Raw genomic sequence first — 17,534 nt, 5'->3', positions numbered from 1 at the left:
CTGGACATGAGCCAACAATGTGCGCTTGCAGTGCAGAAGGCCAACCGTATCCTGGACTGCATCAGAAGAAGCGTGGCCAGCAGGTCATGGGAGGTGATTCTTCCCCTCTGCTCTGGTGAGACCCCACCTGGAATGGTACGTCCAGCTCTGGAGCCCCCAGCACAGGAAAGACATGGACCTGCTGGAGTGGGTCCAGAGGAAGGCCACAAAAACGATCAAAGGGATGGAACACCTCTCCTGTGAGGACAGGCTGAGAGAGTTGGGGTTGGTTGTTCAGCTTGAAGAAGAGAAGGCTCCAGGGAGACCTTATTGCAGCCTTTCAGTACTTAAAGGGGGCTTATAAGAAAGGTGGGGATGAACTTTTTAGCTGGGCCTGTTGTGATAGGACAAGGGGTAATGATTTTAAGTTAAAGGAGGGTAGATTTAAACTGGATATAAGGAAAAAATTTTTTACTATGAGGGTGGTGAAACTCTGGCACAGAGTGCCCAGAGAGGTGGTAGATGCCCCATCCATGGAAACATCCAAGGCCAGGTTGGACGGGGCTCTGAGCAACCTGATCTAGTTGAAGATGTCCCTGCTCACTGCAGGGGGGTTGGACTAGATGACCTCCAAAGGTCCCTTCCAACCCAAACCGTTCTATGATTCTATGACTCTATGATAAATAGTTGGTGTCAATATACTCATGGACTACCCTTTACAGACATAGAATCACCTGGATTAAATTATTAGACTCTTCTCACACCTGAAAAAAATTTTTCCTGGTTTTGATGAAAAAAAAAGGGAGGGGAAAAACTGCTGGAAAACCAAACAAACTTTTAAAATGTGCTTAGTACTTCACAGTTAGTTAGTACACAGCCATTTTTATCCCATGAAAACGTGTGGTCAGGAAGGAGAACCTGTATCTGTGGAAGCTCATCCATGAAGAGGTGGGGCCATGTAAATTTTTCAAAGAGCAGTTCTATTTTCTAAACTTATTTTAGAAAGGCTAGGAAGGTAGAGGATGATCACACAACAGATTTTGACCTTGACTGAATTGGTTGGACTTCTGTTACATAAAATTTACAAGTACTACTGGTTCTTCCCTTTAGAGAAGTACTGCCTCAGCATAAACAAAAAGCTGTAATAAGACCAGTAATAGCTTTCTAAATAAGGAAACCTGCATGAAAAAAGGACCTAGGTTTTTCTGTTACATTAGTATCTGTACAAGAAAAGGTTTTTTTATGTGCCTTTGCAGTGCCCAGCTCAGTGGGAAACCGATCTAATACCAAGATCTTAAGCAACACACACAGCACACATGCAATGCAAATGAACAATACCATATAAAACACCAACAATAATATCAGTAATAATAAGGCATTTTTATTGCTGTTGTTACTAAGGAGAACGATGTGCTCTCAAAATAGCCAGTACACCATACCAACTTTAAAATTAATGGGTAAACAGAGTGATGAGAAGAGATGAAGAAGACAAACAGATGTTTTTAAATACTGAGAAAGCCCTTGCATGGAAGATAGAAAAAGGGGATGGCAAATGCTATTGGAGATTCTTCCATGGAGTTGGGGGGTGCCTGAGTTTGTCAGCTGAAGCCCTCCAGTAGCTATACCAGACCAGACACTTCATAAAACGTAGCTTGGATAATGTGTTTTGGAAACCAGCTATACACAGTCAACTGTCAAAATAAAGAACGCATTTACGCTGCAGGTGGTAAACATCTGGGTCTTGCAGCCGCAGGAGGCAGTGGATGCAGACGGTACGAGCAAGCTCAATAATTGGTAAGGCAAATTATTAAACTGTAGGTATAAAACTGCATTCTAAAAGGATGAGGCAGCGTTATGCCCTTCAGCATCCTTACTCCTAGAGTTGCGGAGCTACAGCAGTTTGAGGGGAACGGACTGCAGAAACTGGCAAGGCTCTCATTTGCCTAAATAGCCTTTCCTTTTGCTTTGGGAAGGTAACATTGGGCAAGACCAGTTGAAGCATCCCATTAATTGTTCATGGGAGAAAAGAATGAACTCCATGTGTTTGATACCACCATCTTGAGAATGTAATCAGAAAGAACGCTGATTGTCTTAAGTGACCTGGGTACTCAGATGATGGTGCTGATGGATGATCATCTCTGTGACTTCCATCGGTTTCCAGTTGTCAGTTCTGAGACTTTTTTTTGTATTGACAGATCATCTTTCCATATGCAGGTCCACCTGAATGCAAGCAGAGGTTAAAAGATTGTTATCACTTATACAGTGACACCAGTCCATAAGTTTATGATATGAATAATTATTAAGGATAAATATTTATATGATTGATACTTATATTCCTGCTGCATGCTTACTAAGATGTAATTTAGATTTACTAAAGGGGACATTAATTTGGAAGGAGTGGATGTTTATACAATTCATGACATCTATGCCTTGAGCTTTATTAGATTTTAAAGAGATGAAGAAAGAGTACCATCCTGAAGATTCATACTATTTACAAATCAAAGGCCATTTCATCTGAAGCATAAGCACAGAGACTTCACACACTAATCTTAAAATTAGAGGAAATGTGCTATTACAGATATGGATATAAAAGGACCTGCTCTGCATTTATACAAAGCTTGATGAGTACTCCCCACCTTTCATAAAGCAGCAGAGAGAAAAATGACACAGAAAAGTACAAATTAATACAGAAAATCAGGTGTCCTACCCTCAGTACATGCTTTTTCAAATTAAACAATCATAACTTACTCTACTTAGTATCACATTCTTAAATCAGGGACACATTTATTTGGTCATAATGATATAATGGAAATACTTGGCACTGTCCAAACACCGATTAGCTTACCAATTACCCCCATAGCTTCTGTCAAGAAATGGCCATTAGTTGAAATGCAAAGACTTGAAGTCAAGATCTTTTACTGAGAGAGGGTTTTTAACCCACATATGGTGGTCTGGGCATACGTGCTGTATGTTGTATGCTGTATGGTAGATTTTTGTCAGGTCCTGTGTCAAAGCCTGGTGTAAACCTACTGAAATGACTTCAGGAGCTTCAATTGTGAAGAGAATCTGAGGGTTTCCTGTAAGGAATTTATAGTAAGAGGTAAATAAAATTATGCAAATACAAATAAATAAATAAATAAATGATCCACCGGTCATTATTTTCTGCCTCCAATATATATAGCTGAGAGATGGGGTAAAATAGCAGGGTGAGAGGAATAATCGAAGGCGAAGAACAGCTGCTGTCTGAGGAAGAACCACACAGAACTCTTCAGCTTGGAACAAAGTTGGTGACTAAGGCTTCCCAATGTGGTTCATCACATAAAGTGTAGCTCTGCTGTAAAACAGGGCTGAATACAGAGAAGGAAACTCCTCTGAAGTCTGCTCGAATATGAAGACAACACCTCTGGCTCAGGCTCTGAGTCAAGAACTTCCAAACTGATGGAGGATGACAGAGCATTCTCCACCCCTATGCTTCGTTCCTCTCCTTTTCCTCTTCACCGCATGTCTACATGCACTGCTAGTCATTGAAGGGCAGATACAAGGCTACATAGACCTCTGCTCTGACTTCATACAGCTGCTGTTGTATTCATTCAGAGCATGCTGAGGCCAATGTATAACAAAGGCGAAGGAGTACAGTTTCCTTACTTCAGATTAACTTCCTTCTCTGTGGGGCAGAGAGGTAGCTCCTAGACCTCTGTGTGTGCCCTTAGACATGGTTCCACCCTTGCCCCTGGGGAAGGACGGCTGCACAGCTAGCAGCAGGTAGCCCAGAGTCTCAGTTTTCTTCATGACTTGTCCAGTTGTTTAGTTACACAGTTAGGTATCTTCTTCAAGCTTACCTAAACCTTTGTATTTTCTGAGGTCTTCTGAGATTTTATGTGTCCTTGTGATTCAGACTCAATCTTAGCAATCTTTTTGCCCAGGTGGTATCCAGGTGGTTGTTGTAACTTCCAAAATACATGCTTCAGGCTGGTCTTGTCATTATTTTTCCTCTTCTCACTTGCCCTTACTTTAACATCCACCTTTGCCTTCCTTTGGGAATAGTACTTGTACTATTACTACTAAAAGCAGGCAGTACTACAAAATTGACCAGAAAATAAAGAAAAAAACCCAAACCTCCATTTTTCCAGTTCATTGGAAAACTCTCTTGTGTTTTGCTCTCCACCTGCTCACTTTCCCAGGAAACTAAACTTTCTGGAGTATCTTCCTTACTGGGCTTAGCCTGTCTTTCTCATCGCATCTTCCCAAGGGCTGGTGCATTGCTGGAGTTTGAATGACAAAATCTTAACCATATATTTTGTGATCCAGATTCTGTACTAGTTTGGTAAAAGGTAAACCTACAGAGTACTTTTTATAGTATACATTTTTAATGTTATAGGAAATATTATATACAACTTCACATTGTGTATAAGTAAGAATCAATTAAAAGTTAGCCTTAGACCCAGGATACACCAGTTGGACCAAGACTGTGAGTATATCAAAGTCCAGTTTGCTGTTGATAAATTAGTAATGGAAGATATCTCTTCCTGTTTAAGGTGTTTCTCCTCAGTACAGGTGCCATGAGTGTTCAACTCCCCATAGGAAGGGAGAATAATTCCCTCATGGAATGGCAAGCTGTCTGCTGTTGTTTGATCTTAATGTTTTAATGAACTGCAGATCCAAATCCTGCATTAGGCCATGGCCAGGAAGCAGAATCAAGTCGTTGCATTCATGTAGGCTCTCGCTACGTAGCCATAAGGATCTTCTAGTCAAAAGGAGAATTCACAGCTCCTAGGTTGCTTCTGACTAAGAAAAAAGATGAGTCCTGTAAATAAATGTGTAGAAAGAGAAAATGAAATGGGGCTAGAGGGGACAAATTGTTGCTCGATTTGCTTGTGGTTTATTTTCAGAGCATGCTTTTTTTATTTTGCATGGTTTATTTTCTACCACAATGGCAGGAGATTTAAACACAGTGTAACAGAAACTAGCAGTCCATCACCAAGGGGAACCGCCCCGGAGCCAGCCTGATCTGCAGCAGAGCGGCAGATCTCAGTGCACAGTGGGTTTTCCTGAGGCAGGGAAATGGCAGGGATGCAGAGAGACCCACCAGGAGCTGGCAGCTCTCAAGGGAGATGCTGACAAGGCCTGGGCATTGCCAGAGAAACCGCAACCACCCAAACACCTATAACAACTAACCTGGGGAGTGTTATCCACCAGAAGGACCACGAGCAGAGCAGACAAACAGAGCATGGCATATCAGCCAGGGCATGGTGCAGCAGTTTGCCTGGAAGGGCACACAGGAAGGGTGTAGCCACCCTACCAGCTCAAGAGGTGAGGTCAATTAGTGGTCATCACCCTCTCAGAAGGAGCTTGGCTATGGTATCCACCCGGTGGAATGCCATGTATTCTGCACTCACCAGAATGGATGTGGCAACCCAGACAGAGCTCCCAAGAAAACATGCATCCATCCATGTCTCAGGCTGCAGAGACTGACAGAGCCTTTCACTGGTAATGGATGGCAGTAGTGAGAACAGTGGTGTGAGGTGTGACCAGGTGGATGATTTGTTCAGCTTGGTGGCAGAGCTACATAAGGAGGTAGAAAGGTTAAGGAGCATCAGGGAGGCTGAGAAAGAGATAGGCTGGTAGAACCATGCTCTGCCCTCCCTAAGACAGAAACAGGAACAGCCACCAGAAAAAAACCAAGGGGACCCTGCATTCTCCTGCCACCATTGACTGAAGGCAATACCTTAAAGTAAAGGAGTTAATGGAGGCAAGTCCATGCTTGGGTGGCAGGCAAACACCCTCCTTGTCCACCTCGCCTTTCCAGATGCCTCTGTACAACAGGTATGAGGCTCTGCATGTGGGAGGCCAGCCAATGGATGATGTGGGTGATGGTCCATCCACACCAGAGGTATGGCCAAGGTCAGAAAGGCCTATCCCCAGTATCATGACCACCTCCATGAGGAGGTTATAGTTTGTAGGTGACTCCCTTCTGAAGGCAACAGAGGGTTCATTATGCCAGACAGACCCTCCTCTTAGGGAAGCCTGCTGCCTCCCTGGGGCCTGGGTTAAGGACATCGCAAGGAAACTTCCTAGCCTGGTACAGCCCTCAGACTATTACCCATTACTGCTCTTCCGTGTGGGTGGCAATGAAGCCACAACGCCTAGTCCAAGGGTCATCAAAAGAGGCTTCAGGACTTTACGACAGTTGGTAAGGGGCTCTGGAGGACAGGTTATTTTTATCTCTCTCCTTCCAGTTGTGGGCAGCAATACTGGAAGAAACAGATGGGCCCAGTCTATTAATACATGTCTCCATGGCTGAACACCACCGCAGTTTTGGGTTTTTCGATAATAGGATGGCCTACACGGTACCAGGCTTGCTGGCATCAGATGGGATTCACCTTTCTCAAAGGGGAAAGAGGGTCTTTGGTCACATGCTAGCCGGGCTCATTGACAGAGCTTTAGACTAGACTTGAAGAGGGAGGAGGATAATATCAGGCTTGTCCATGACAAGCTGTGGGATGACATGCCAAGGTTAGATGTATGGGCTGCTAGCTAGGGCCCTCAGCCTGTTGCTTTTAGATGCGCTGGCTACACTGCAGCACACCTGAAGTCTTACGGAGATGAGCCAGGGGCTCCTGAGGTAATGGGAGTCGACAGGGAAACACCATTGAAATACCTCAAAAGAATTAAGGGGTGTTCCTCTGAGAAGGTGACATGACCAGCAACCCAGCTGAAGTGCAACAGTCTACACCAACGCACGCAGCATGGGCAACAAACAGGAGGAGTTGGAAGCCACCATGCTGCTAGAAAGCTGTTATCTACTTGCCATTACTGAAACTTGGTGAGACAAATCCTATGACTGGAATATGGCTATCGATGGCTACAGGGTGCTCATAAGGGACAGATGAGGAAGGAGGGGCAGAGGCATTGCCCTGTGCATCAAGAAATGGATAGGGTGTGAATAGCTGTCTCTGAAGAATAGCCATGAGCAGGTTGAAAACTTATGGGTAAGAATCAGAGACCGAGGCAAAAAGGAACCTTGTGGTTGGTGTTTACTACAGGCTGCCTGATCAAGGGGAGCCTATTTATGAAGCCTTCTTACTCCAGCTACAGGAAGCATCATGCTTGCAGGCTCTCATCCTGCTGGGGGACTTCAACCACCCTGACATCTGCTGGAAAAATGACATGGCAAGCTATAGGCAATCCAGGAGACTCCTGGAATGCCTTGAGGATAACATCTCAAGCCAGGTAATAGACAGCCCTACCAGAGAGGATGCAATACTGGACCTGTTGGTCACCAACACAAGTGAGCTAATTGGTGACGTCAAGATTGGAGGCAGCGTGAGCTGCAGTGACTGTACACTGGTGGAGTTCACAGTCCTGGGGCATATGGGCAAAGAGTAAAGTCAGGACCCTGAGTTTTAAGGAAAGCAAACTTCCAGCTTCTCAAGTAATTAGTCAATAGAACCCCCTGGGAAACTGCTCTCAGGGACTAGGGAGCAGAACAGCGCTGGCAGATCTTTAAGGATGCTTTCCTTAGAGCACAAGAGCTTTTGATCCCCAAGTATAAGAAATCAGGAAAGGATGGCAAGAGACCAGCATGGATGAGTTGAGACCTGCTGCTCAAACTAAAGGACAAAAAGGAAATGCATAGGCAGTGGAAGCAGGGGCAGGTGCCATGGGAAGAGTATAGGGATGCTGCCCAGTTGTGTAGGGATGGGGTCATGAAGGCCAAGGTGCAACTGGAGCTTAGCCTGGCAAGGTATGCAAAGAATAATAAGAAGGGCTTCTACAGGTATGTCAGCCAGAAAAGGAAGGTCAAAGAAAGCGTACCTTCCCTGATGAGCAAGACTGGTAAACTGGTCATAATGGACAAGGAGGAGGTTGAGGTACTCAACAACTTCTTTGCCTCAGGCTTCAGTGGCAACCTCTTTTCCCGCACCTCTCAAGTAGGTTGACTGCAAGATGGAGTCTGGGGGAGCAAAGTCTCTCCCACTGTAAAAGAAGATCAGGTTCGTGACCACCTGAGGAACCTGAACATACATAAGTCTATGGGACCTGACCAGATACATCCCAGAGTCCTGAGGGAACTGGATGATGTAGTTGCCAAGCCATTCTCCATGATATTTGAAAAGTCATGGCAGTCAAGTGAAGTCCCTGGTGACTGGAAAAAGGGAAACACTGAATGCATTTTTAAAAAGGGTACAAAGGAGGACTCTGGAAACTATCAACCTCTCAGCATCACTGCTGTGCCTGGGAAGATCATGGAAAAGATCCTCCTAGAAGCTATGCTGATTTTATAACCACTTTGACAGGACTGTGTTGGCACTTACAATGACCTGCTTTTGGCCTAGTATTCACCTTTCTGCTTGGAGGTGAGATTGGCAATAGGATGAAAGGTCTTCATCTCCTTCCAATCCCAGAAGTGCCTGAAGCTAGTTTTCTTCCCAGTGCTCCTTACAGTGGATGCTTAGAGTCTTCAACTTTACCCTAATGTATGCTTGGGTGCTTGTGGTCCTAATGAGTTTGTAAGCGCAAGCCCGTATTTCTTGTAACCTTTTTCTAATGCTAAAATTCGGGAAGGATTTAAGGTTTCACAATACCTTTGTGAGGTCTCTGGTTATCAGTATTAATACTGGCAGAAGTAGAAGGGAAAAATAAACCAGGGATTAGAGCAGTCTATATCAAATAATAGAATCACTTAAAGTCTCAACAGCATAGAAAATTATTTTAATGTTCCCAAGTATCAACAAAATTGTAAGTCTGGATCCAGCTGCTAGAAATAGCAGGCTTATTCTTTTCTGGGTCGATTCACCAGCTGTCAATGAAGTTATAGCCAAGGAAGTTATTATCAATGGCATAAGTGGTAAACAAGTTCCAAAAATATTCTATCCTCAAAGACAAAGTTTTCTTAACCATCCACATACCTGTCTAGAAAACACAAATGGCCTCTGATTAGGGACTGTTTATTGGCTGAATGATACAAAACAAATGCTGGAGTTGGTGCTTTACAACCAGCGTGAAGGTGTTAACTTACATGTACAATTAATGAAACAAACATAACTTACTCTGCATTTACCAAGATGTCTTCAGAATTAATGTTACTGTGAACTTGATAAACTAAGGACATTGATGATACAGATTTTTAAGTAGAGGTAATGTCTTTCATCAAATCAGCTAATACTGTTGTGAAAAGTAGACAAGCTTATGGACACAGAAGCTTCTCGAAGTCTGAAACAGACGCAGCAAACTTCAAATCCAAGTACAAATTGTGAACAATTGCTTTGAGTTGAATTAGAGATGTTTCAGGTACAGAAGAGAAAGAACACACAAATACAGGAGTAGCTATACTAGGTCCATCTAATTCAACATCATGTCTCTGATGGTAAGTGGTTAGAACAAAATATTTGGGCAAGTTTGTAGTCTCCCATCTTTAGCTGCCAGCTCCTTCAGAGGCATATGTGAGTCGGGGATGATAGATAAATTGTGCTGAAAACCTGAACATAACTGAAATTCCAAGTAGAGAACATACAGAGTCACTTGTTTCAATATGTTTTTAAAAACTCGTGCCGTGAGGTTGTGGGAGGAAGGAGATACATTGTGATGGCACTTAGGCAGTGCTCTCCATGACAATGAGACAACAAGACGCAACAATCACAAGTTGCAGCAAGGGAAATTCTAATTGGGCACCGGAAAAATTCCTTTCTGTGAGGGTGGCTAAGCACTGGGATGTGCTTCCCGGACAGCCTGTGGGATCCGCCTCTGTGGAGATTTTCAAAACATGACTAGACAAGGCCTTGGCCGTCCTCTTGTAATTTTTTGGTTAGACTGGCTTGAAGTGGGAGGTTGGACTACATGACTTCCAGAAATCCTTTGCAACCTAATTTTTCTGTGATGCTGTGATTCTATACTTATTCTCCTTCCTTTAACAGCCATAATTCTGACAGAGTTTACGCCATCCCTAGAATGGTAAAGTCCTCACCAGAGTTTTGCTAAAAGGCAGTTTTCCTTTATGCTTCTCTGTTGTGGGTTAGATTATAGTCCCCAGTCTTTAACTGGTATTACCTGGTGATAATAAACATTTTGGATTTACAAGCCGGAGAGTTTTATATTATCAGCACGTAAGAGCACTTTAGAATATACCTTTAGGAAACTGAGGGGTTTGCCAGTTCCTAAGAGGAGCAACTGAGAAATAGTGAGAAGTAATAGCTTCAGATTATGAAATGTTATTACCTGATTGTGTCTACTATTATTATCAGCAAAGGAATGGCTAATTTCTCTGATACTTAAATTGGCTTTGGAGTTAAAACAGCAAGAGTAGTGGAGACTGTTGATTCCCAACCCTGGAGTTTGCAGCTGTTAACGTCCTTAAAGCCTGTCTTGAAATCCCGAAGCCCAGAAATATATATTGTTTTTAAACACAACCTTAGATCTTAAACCATAATTCTGTGATGACAGACAAATATGGGCAACACTGTTGTGGGCGTTTACTACAGGCCACCTGATCAGGAAGAGGAAGCTGACGAACCCTTCTACAGACAGCTGGAAGTAGACTCACAGTCAGAGGCCCTGGTTCTTGTGGGGGACTTCAACCACCCCGATATTTGCTGGAAAAGCAACATGGTGAGACATGCACAATCCAGGAGGTTCCTGCAAAGCATTGAGGATAACTTTTTGATCTAGGTGGTGGAGGAGCCAATGAGACAAGATCTGCTGCTGGACCTTATACTAACAAACAAGGAAGGTCTGGTTGAGGATGTGAGGGCTGCGGGTAGCCTTGGCTCCAGTGACCATGAGATGGTGTGGAGTTCAGGATCCTGCATGCTAGAAGCAGGGCAATAAGTAGGATTACAACTCTGGACTTCAAGAGAGCCAACTCTGGCCTCATCAAAGACCTGCCTGGAGGAATCCCATGGGTTAGGGCTGTAGAAGGCAGGGGGGTCACAAAGAGCAGGTCAGTATTCAAGGCCCTGTTCCTCCAAGCTCAAGATTGGTGCATCCCTCAGAGGAAGTCAAGCAAAGGAGCCAGGAGACCTGCATGGATGAGCAAAAGGCTTCTAGAGAAACTCAGATGGAAGAGGGAGGTTTACAGTATGTAGAAAAAGGGACTGGCCACTTTGGAGAATACAGGAACATTGTCATGGTATGCAGAGATGCAATGAGGAAGGCCAAGGCCCACTTGGAACTAAATCTGGCAAGGCATGTCAAAGATAACAAGAAGGGCTTCTTCAAATACATCAGCAGTAAAATGAAGACTGGGGAAACTGTGGGCCTGCTGCTGAATGAGGTGGAGGCCCTGGTGATGCAGGATGCAGAGAAGGCAGAGTTACTGAATGCCTTCTTTGCCTTGGTTTTTATTGCTAAGGCTGGCCCTCAGGCATCCCAGCCCCCAGAGGTGAGAGAGAAAATCTGGAGAAAGGAAGACCTCCCCTTGGTTGAGGAGGATTGGGTTAGAGATCATTTAGGCAAAGTGGGTCCTCGCAAATCCATGGGCCCCGATGGGATGCACCCATGAGCCCTGAGGGAGCTGGTGGATGTTCTTGCTGAGCCACTCTCCATCATCTTTGAAAGGTTGGGGAGGACAGGAGAGGTGCCTGAGGGCTAGAGGAAAGCAATCTTCAAAAAGGGCAAGAAGGGTACCCGGGAAACCATAGGCCAGTCAGCCTGACCTCCATCCCTGGAAAGGTGATGGAACAGTTCATTCTGGAGGTCATCTCCAGGCATGCAGAGAAAAAGAACATTATCCAAAGTAGTCAACATGGATTCACCAAGGGAATATCATGCTTGACCAACCTGACAGCCTTCTATGATGGTGTGACTGGCTGGGTTGATGAAGGGAGAGAAGTGGACGTTGTTTATCTCAACTTCAATAAGGCATTAGACATTGTCTCCCATAACATCCTCATGGACAAGCTTAGGAAGTGTGGGGTGGATGAGTGGACAGTGAGGTGGATAGAGAACTGGCTCAACAACAGATCTCAGAGGGTTGTGATCAATGGAGCAGAGTCTGGATGGAGGCCTGTCACTAGTGGTGTTCCCCAGGGGTCTGTGCTGGGTCCAGTCCTGTTCAGCATATTCATCAATGACCTGGATGATGGGATAGAGTGTAACCTCAGCAAGTTTGCAGATGATACCAAGCTGGGAGGAGTGGCTGATACACCAGGAGGCTGTGCTGCCATCCAACGAGACCTCGACAGGCTGGAGAGCTGGGCCAAGGGGAACCTCGTGAAATTCAACAAAAGCAAGTGTAAGGTCTTGCACCTGGGGAGGAACAACCCCATGCACCAGTACAGGCTGGGGGCTGAACTAGTGGAAAGCGGCTCTGTTGAGAAGGGCCTGGGAGTGCTGGTGGATTTGTGGATTTTCTCCATTCTCTTCAGCTATCTTAAATGGAAAACTGTTAACCTGTGTGATCAAGGCCCAGAGGTGGATTTGAGCTATCATTTTACGTTTACAGATTATGAGACATTATGTGCTTGCAATTCATTTTGATCCAACAAATACATTAACATTTAAGTGGCAATCATAATCTGACTTGTACTTAATTAATAAATGAATAAGGGTAGTTCAACTCATGACAAAAAAAAAAATGGACTAAGAAGTAATTCAGTAAAAATGGCTGGGTTATGAACGTGGAAATTGGAAGTTGCCCTTGCCAAGAATTAAAATTGTTTTAAAATGGAATCATTTATACAGAAAAAAAAGTGTTTTGAAGCTAGAAAATATCTAAAGTTCAGTCAAGCTGAACTATAAATGTGTGCTAGAATGAGACAGACTGTCATAAAAATGTAAGGGAACATAAAAACCTTCTCCAAATTAAGTAAATGCTATCCTTCCATTTTTTATCAAAACCTAAGCAACCTCTGAAAGAAGTATCCAAAATGATTTCAACTCTAACAAGGAAATTTGATGACTAACACAGGACCTCAGGCATCTGTGTTGAAAATTACTCATCAAATAAGCTCTTCTCAACTGTTATTTAAAGTGCCTCCACAGGGTCTTACTTTTCCATTTTAAAGCTCCAGGGTGCCTGTCACTCTGTACCTGTGTATACACAGATCTTGGCCCCTCTGGGCAACTTCACACCTAACTCATGAGCCTGATCAACATCCAGAAGCTTTGAATTCCTCCTCTTGTATCCCACATGGTGCTCAGATCAAAAGGTTTTTAGGTACTTCTGTCCTCTGTTGGCTCTAGTCGTCTCAGCTATATTTCAGTTTTCATTTACTGTGATTTGCAGTGAAATGAAAGAAAATGCTCCCATTTTAATTTCCTTCAATCAGCTTTAGTTCAGGGCTTTAACAGACAATGCAAATCTCAGCAGAGACATGAGCAGAGCGCATCAGAGAAGACTGGTGCATAGACTGCAGTGAGTAAGGAAGGCTTCCGGTGACCTCAGAAACATGCAGTGCTGGTGACCTTCTGCATCATGAACCAGCATGCAACACATCCACACCTACAGGAAGAACAACACGTACAAGATTATGTCCAGTTGTTATTATGCACATCCTAGTAGTAGGAAACAATAAAAAAATAATGGAGTTGGAAGACAAGTAAACACCACCACTTAAGATTTTGATCAATAACCTCCAAATTGGCAGTAAAAGTAGGCATTTAATTGCTATATGGTTCATAGCAGAAATAGGATTTTTGTGAAGGAGGTCTGAATTTGGGAAACTGCTGCTTATGTCAAAAGTAACACAGGGTGAGAGATAAAAGGATGAGTGAGAAATATCAATACAAGTAATTGCAGATGTGATAAGAACAAAAGTGTTCCTTGAGGGCTATTTTATAGGCAAATGACTTAATAGCCTCCTGTGTAATCTCCCTTATCCCCTTACCTGAATGTGCACACACACACTGTTGTAACATACCTTCTTAGCAACGTAGTTTTCACTGTCAGAATTTTGCGCTTTTGCTTGTCATCGTTCAGTTTCCCGATAAACCCTGCTATACCTGAAAAAAATAAATTTTCATTCTCCTTTCCCCTGTGGTTTTGTCCATTATTGTTGCAAGACATTCCTCCGTAGCCTAATAAAGTGCAAAGATGCACAAAGCACTGAGGCTCTGTACCTTGTATATAAGTTTTGATTTGATTTAATTTCAGATCAAGCATTGCAGAAAGCCAGGTACAACAAACATCAGTAATATTTATGGTAAGAAATGCTCGAGTGACTATGTGTTTGACTGATTTCTTCTTACTCCATTGGCAGGTAGGAAATAGCACAGTGGAGATCATCCTGTTGTCAGCTGACATATAGGAGTCACAGTATACCAGGAAGAAGCCTTCAGAGATTTCTGCAACTACCTGTCCGTAAGGGTGATCTTGGGCTTTGAGACTGGAAGTATGAAGAAAGAGAAAAAGGAAATTCATAGAAGTTTTAATTCTGTGCAGTGTAAAATTAAAGTTCTAATTCAGTGTTAGAATTCATAACAGCTCCTGGAATCTATTTTATTAGCAAGTACATTCTAGACATTCATGCTTAGAAATGTGTAGGGGTGACTGGCAACTTTGAGGAAAGCTGTCTCAGTGGAACTAATTAGATTACTGTAATGAATTACTAGTATCACAGTAAATGAAAATACAGCTGAAAATACAAATAATCCATACAGAGCTTAAAATATTCAGGGTGGAGCTTAAAATATTCAGATCAACAAAATCAACACAAAAATGAGGTGCATAGCACATGTATTGAAAAGGAAGGAGAAAAAGGAAATCATATGACAGTGATGGTTTATTTAATATGAACAACTATTTAATTTATTCATAGAATTAAATTAACACATTTGTCCAGGATATGCTCATGCTTATTCTTGGAAAGTAGTTCTCCAAATTAACAGTAGTTATTAAGAGGAGGAAGAAAGATTGTAATGCAGGAAGGGCATTGTAATGTGGTGAATTAAGGTCAATATTTTAGTGTATTTATTTACACTGGGCCTTTATATTTCAGATATTGTACCCTGACTGTAATGGAATTTCTGCGATATTAAATTACATTTAGTGCTAGTAAATATACTTGTCTGAATGTATATGTAATACAGCATTAAATACTCTTAAATACAATGAAAACTATATTCCAATCAATACAGATCTTATTTCCTATCCTTCACGATTTTATCTGTCACCCCACCAACTTTTGGCTAAGCCTTGCCAGTTGTATATAAAACAGCAGATATAGTTCACTCTGTTCCTTTTCCTGCAGAAGGAAAGTTGCTTACATTTTATACTGCTTGTTTTTGTAGGATTTTTCCCAGGAAGAGTTGAGGGATTTAAAAAACAAACAGATAAAGGAAACAATGATCTGGAATGTTTTACTAGAAAACTTAAGACTGAAGAGACATGCTTTGCATCTGAAGAGCAAATTGCTAAACATGCAATGGTTATTATTTTCTGTCTGAAATTATTTTACACCTCTTGGAATGACCTACAAAAAACTTATCTTGGAGACTCACTTTGCACTTAGATAGAAAGTTGGGCTGTTGCTCACATAAATTCATAAGGACATTGCATTGAACAGGAAAGCTCATTTACAACTCTTTGACACCAGTTGGATCATTTTTGAATGAAAGGCGTTATTTTAATAAAATGTCAGAAGTCTATTTTTCCATTAATTTAATCGACTCCAGCTACTTCATGCATTATGTAATTTAATGAACTGCTAGACTTCCTGATAAGATTTCAATAACAATAATTAAAACAATATATTATTTTATCATAATATAAAAATACTTACAAAGGAATCAGAAATACATGGTAAAGATAAAAAGGACAATCAGAATAATTTTAATGGCATTGTGTATGAAAACTAGAACTTTCAAACTTTTATACTGCTTAACTAGTTTATGCAATAAACTTTTAATGTAATTAAAATAGAGTTGCCTACAGGGAGAAACCATACCAAAACACTGATGAGGATTGCAAAGTCAGGTGCTTAAATTGTAAGGAATGTGAAAATAAAAGCTTCCTGTGCAACTTTCATTCTACCCTTTTTATGTATACACATTATCAGACAACTTTTAATTACATGATTCTATAGGTATTGTTTTTCCCCTCTCGGGGAAACCCTACCTTAATCAATAAATGGGTAGTTACTCCATATTTCTTCTTTCTTCAATATTTTGATAACAGATCTTACTCAATATCCAACAGGCAGATTCTTCATCAAATGTAAAATTATCTAATCTTCATGGGTGATTGTGCTGTGCTTTCACCATAGCACATAAGTGCTTCATAAAATTAGCTAATCTGCGGTTCCCTGCAAAATTAAGTGCCACTGTTATCCTCATTCTATAACTGAGAGATTGAGACACACAAAGACTAAGGTCAGAATTGTCAAAAGCATCCCTGATTTTGGATGCCCAACATGAGATGTTTCATGCTTCATTTTCAAAGCACGAAATACTTTTATCACACTTTTTGTCTGCAAAGCACAGTTTTCATCAGCTTGGAGTTGATCGACTTTAAGAACAATATTGTAGCTGTGTGTCAGCCTGGAGAGACCGAGACTAGATGTTTAGCAAATGGATTTATAGCTCTGTATCCGAGAGATGAGGTACGCTGAGTGTCGCAAATATGCATTTCCAGAAGAGGAAAATGGTGCCCCAGTTCTGTTCTAGGCTTTGGAAGGGAGCATGCTCTGATAGTTTTGTGCACACATTTGTTTTATGCAGTAGATTATACAGATGTTGAGCTAGTGTCACTTGAGCTGAAATGGCCACATGAAGCTGTACGTATTAGGAAGTACAAGCACAGATCCTGTGCTATCAGATAAGGGGTACCTTTATATCAGCAGGGTGACACACTTCTAGTAACAAGCCCTGTTTTTCAGATGGGTGAATTAGCACACACACAATAACTTAATGGCAATACTACCTTCTTATGGAGCCAGGTCCCTTGTCTTGCTCCGCCAACAGGGTAAGCTGCCCATAGAAATATCTGTGCCTGCTATTTTTCCCTAATCGTGACTGATGCCACTCCATTGCTCCTGTTTTGTCCCAGCAGTGTGTCTGTAGTCCTATCTCCCAGTTTTCCATCAGTCCCAGCACTCATGCCTCTCTACCACTACAGGTGGTCAGGGTTGTGTCAAGTTTATCTTCTCTTGGTGTGCCTTATTCTGTTTCTGGTCTCAGTTTTCCACTAATTCTCATTGGCTTCTTGCTCCAGTCATGTGGAGCAACCAAGTTCAGCCCCTGTGCCCCCTCCACCTTCTCCCTCTTTCATCCCTTCCTGCCCATTCCTTCTGGCTCTAACACCAGTTCCTTCCCGTTGCTGTTCTGAAAGAACTCATGTGCTTCTTCTACTCACACCTCTACCTGCTTGACCTTCCAGCTGGCCAGCTGGCATGTGAATTTGGTTTCATACTTCAGCTGCAGCCTCCTCAGAGCTACTGCATCATGGTAAAGCACAGGGAGGTAGTACAAGAACAGAGAAAGGAAGGTAAAAATGATCAACAAGAGAGATGTCTTAAGATGAGACATACCAGCCAACCAGTTAACATTTGACAAATATAGAAGCAACTGAAATTAGGGTCTTTCCAGGGGAGATGCCAGTCAGCACTATCTGCCCCCAGAGC

The sequence above is a fragment of the Phalacrocorax aristotelis genome, chromosome 3 (assembly GCF_949628215.1).
Source record: "Phalacrocorax aristotelis chromosome 3, bGulAri2.1, whole genome shotgun sequence".
In the NCBI taxonomy this organism is placed as follows: Eukaryota; Metazoa; Chordata; class Aves; order Suliformes; family Phalacrocoracidae; genus Phalacrocorax; species Phalacrocorax aristotelis.
This window is presented reverse-complemented; position numbering follows the sequence as displayed.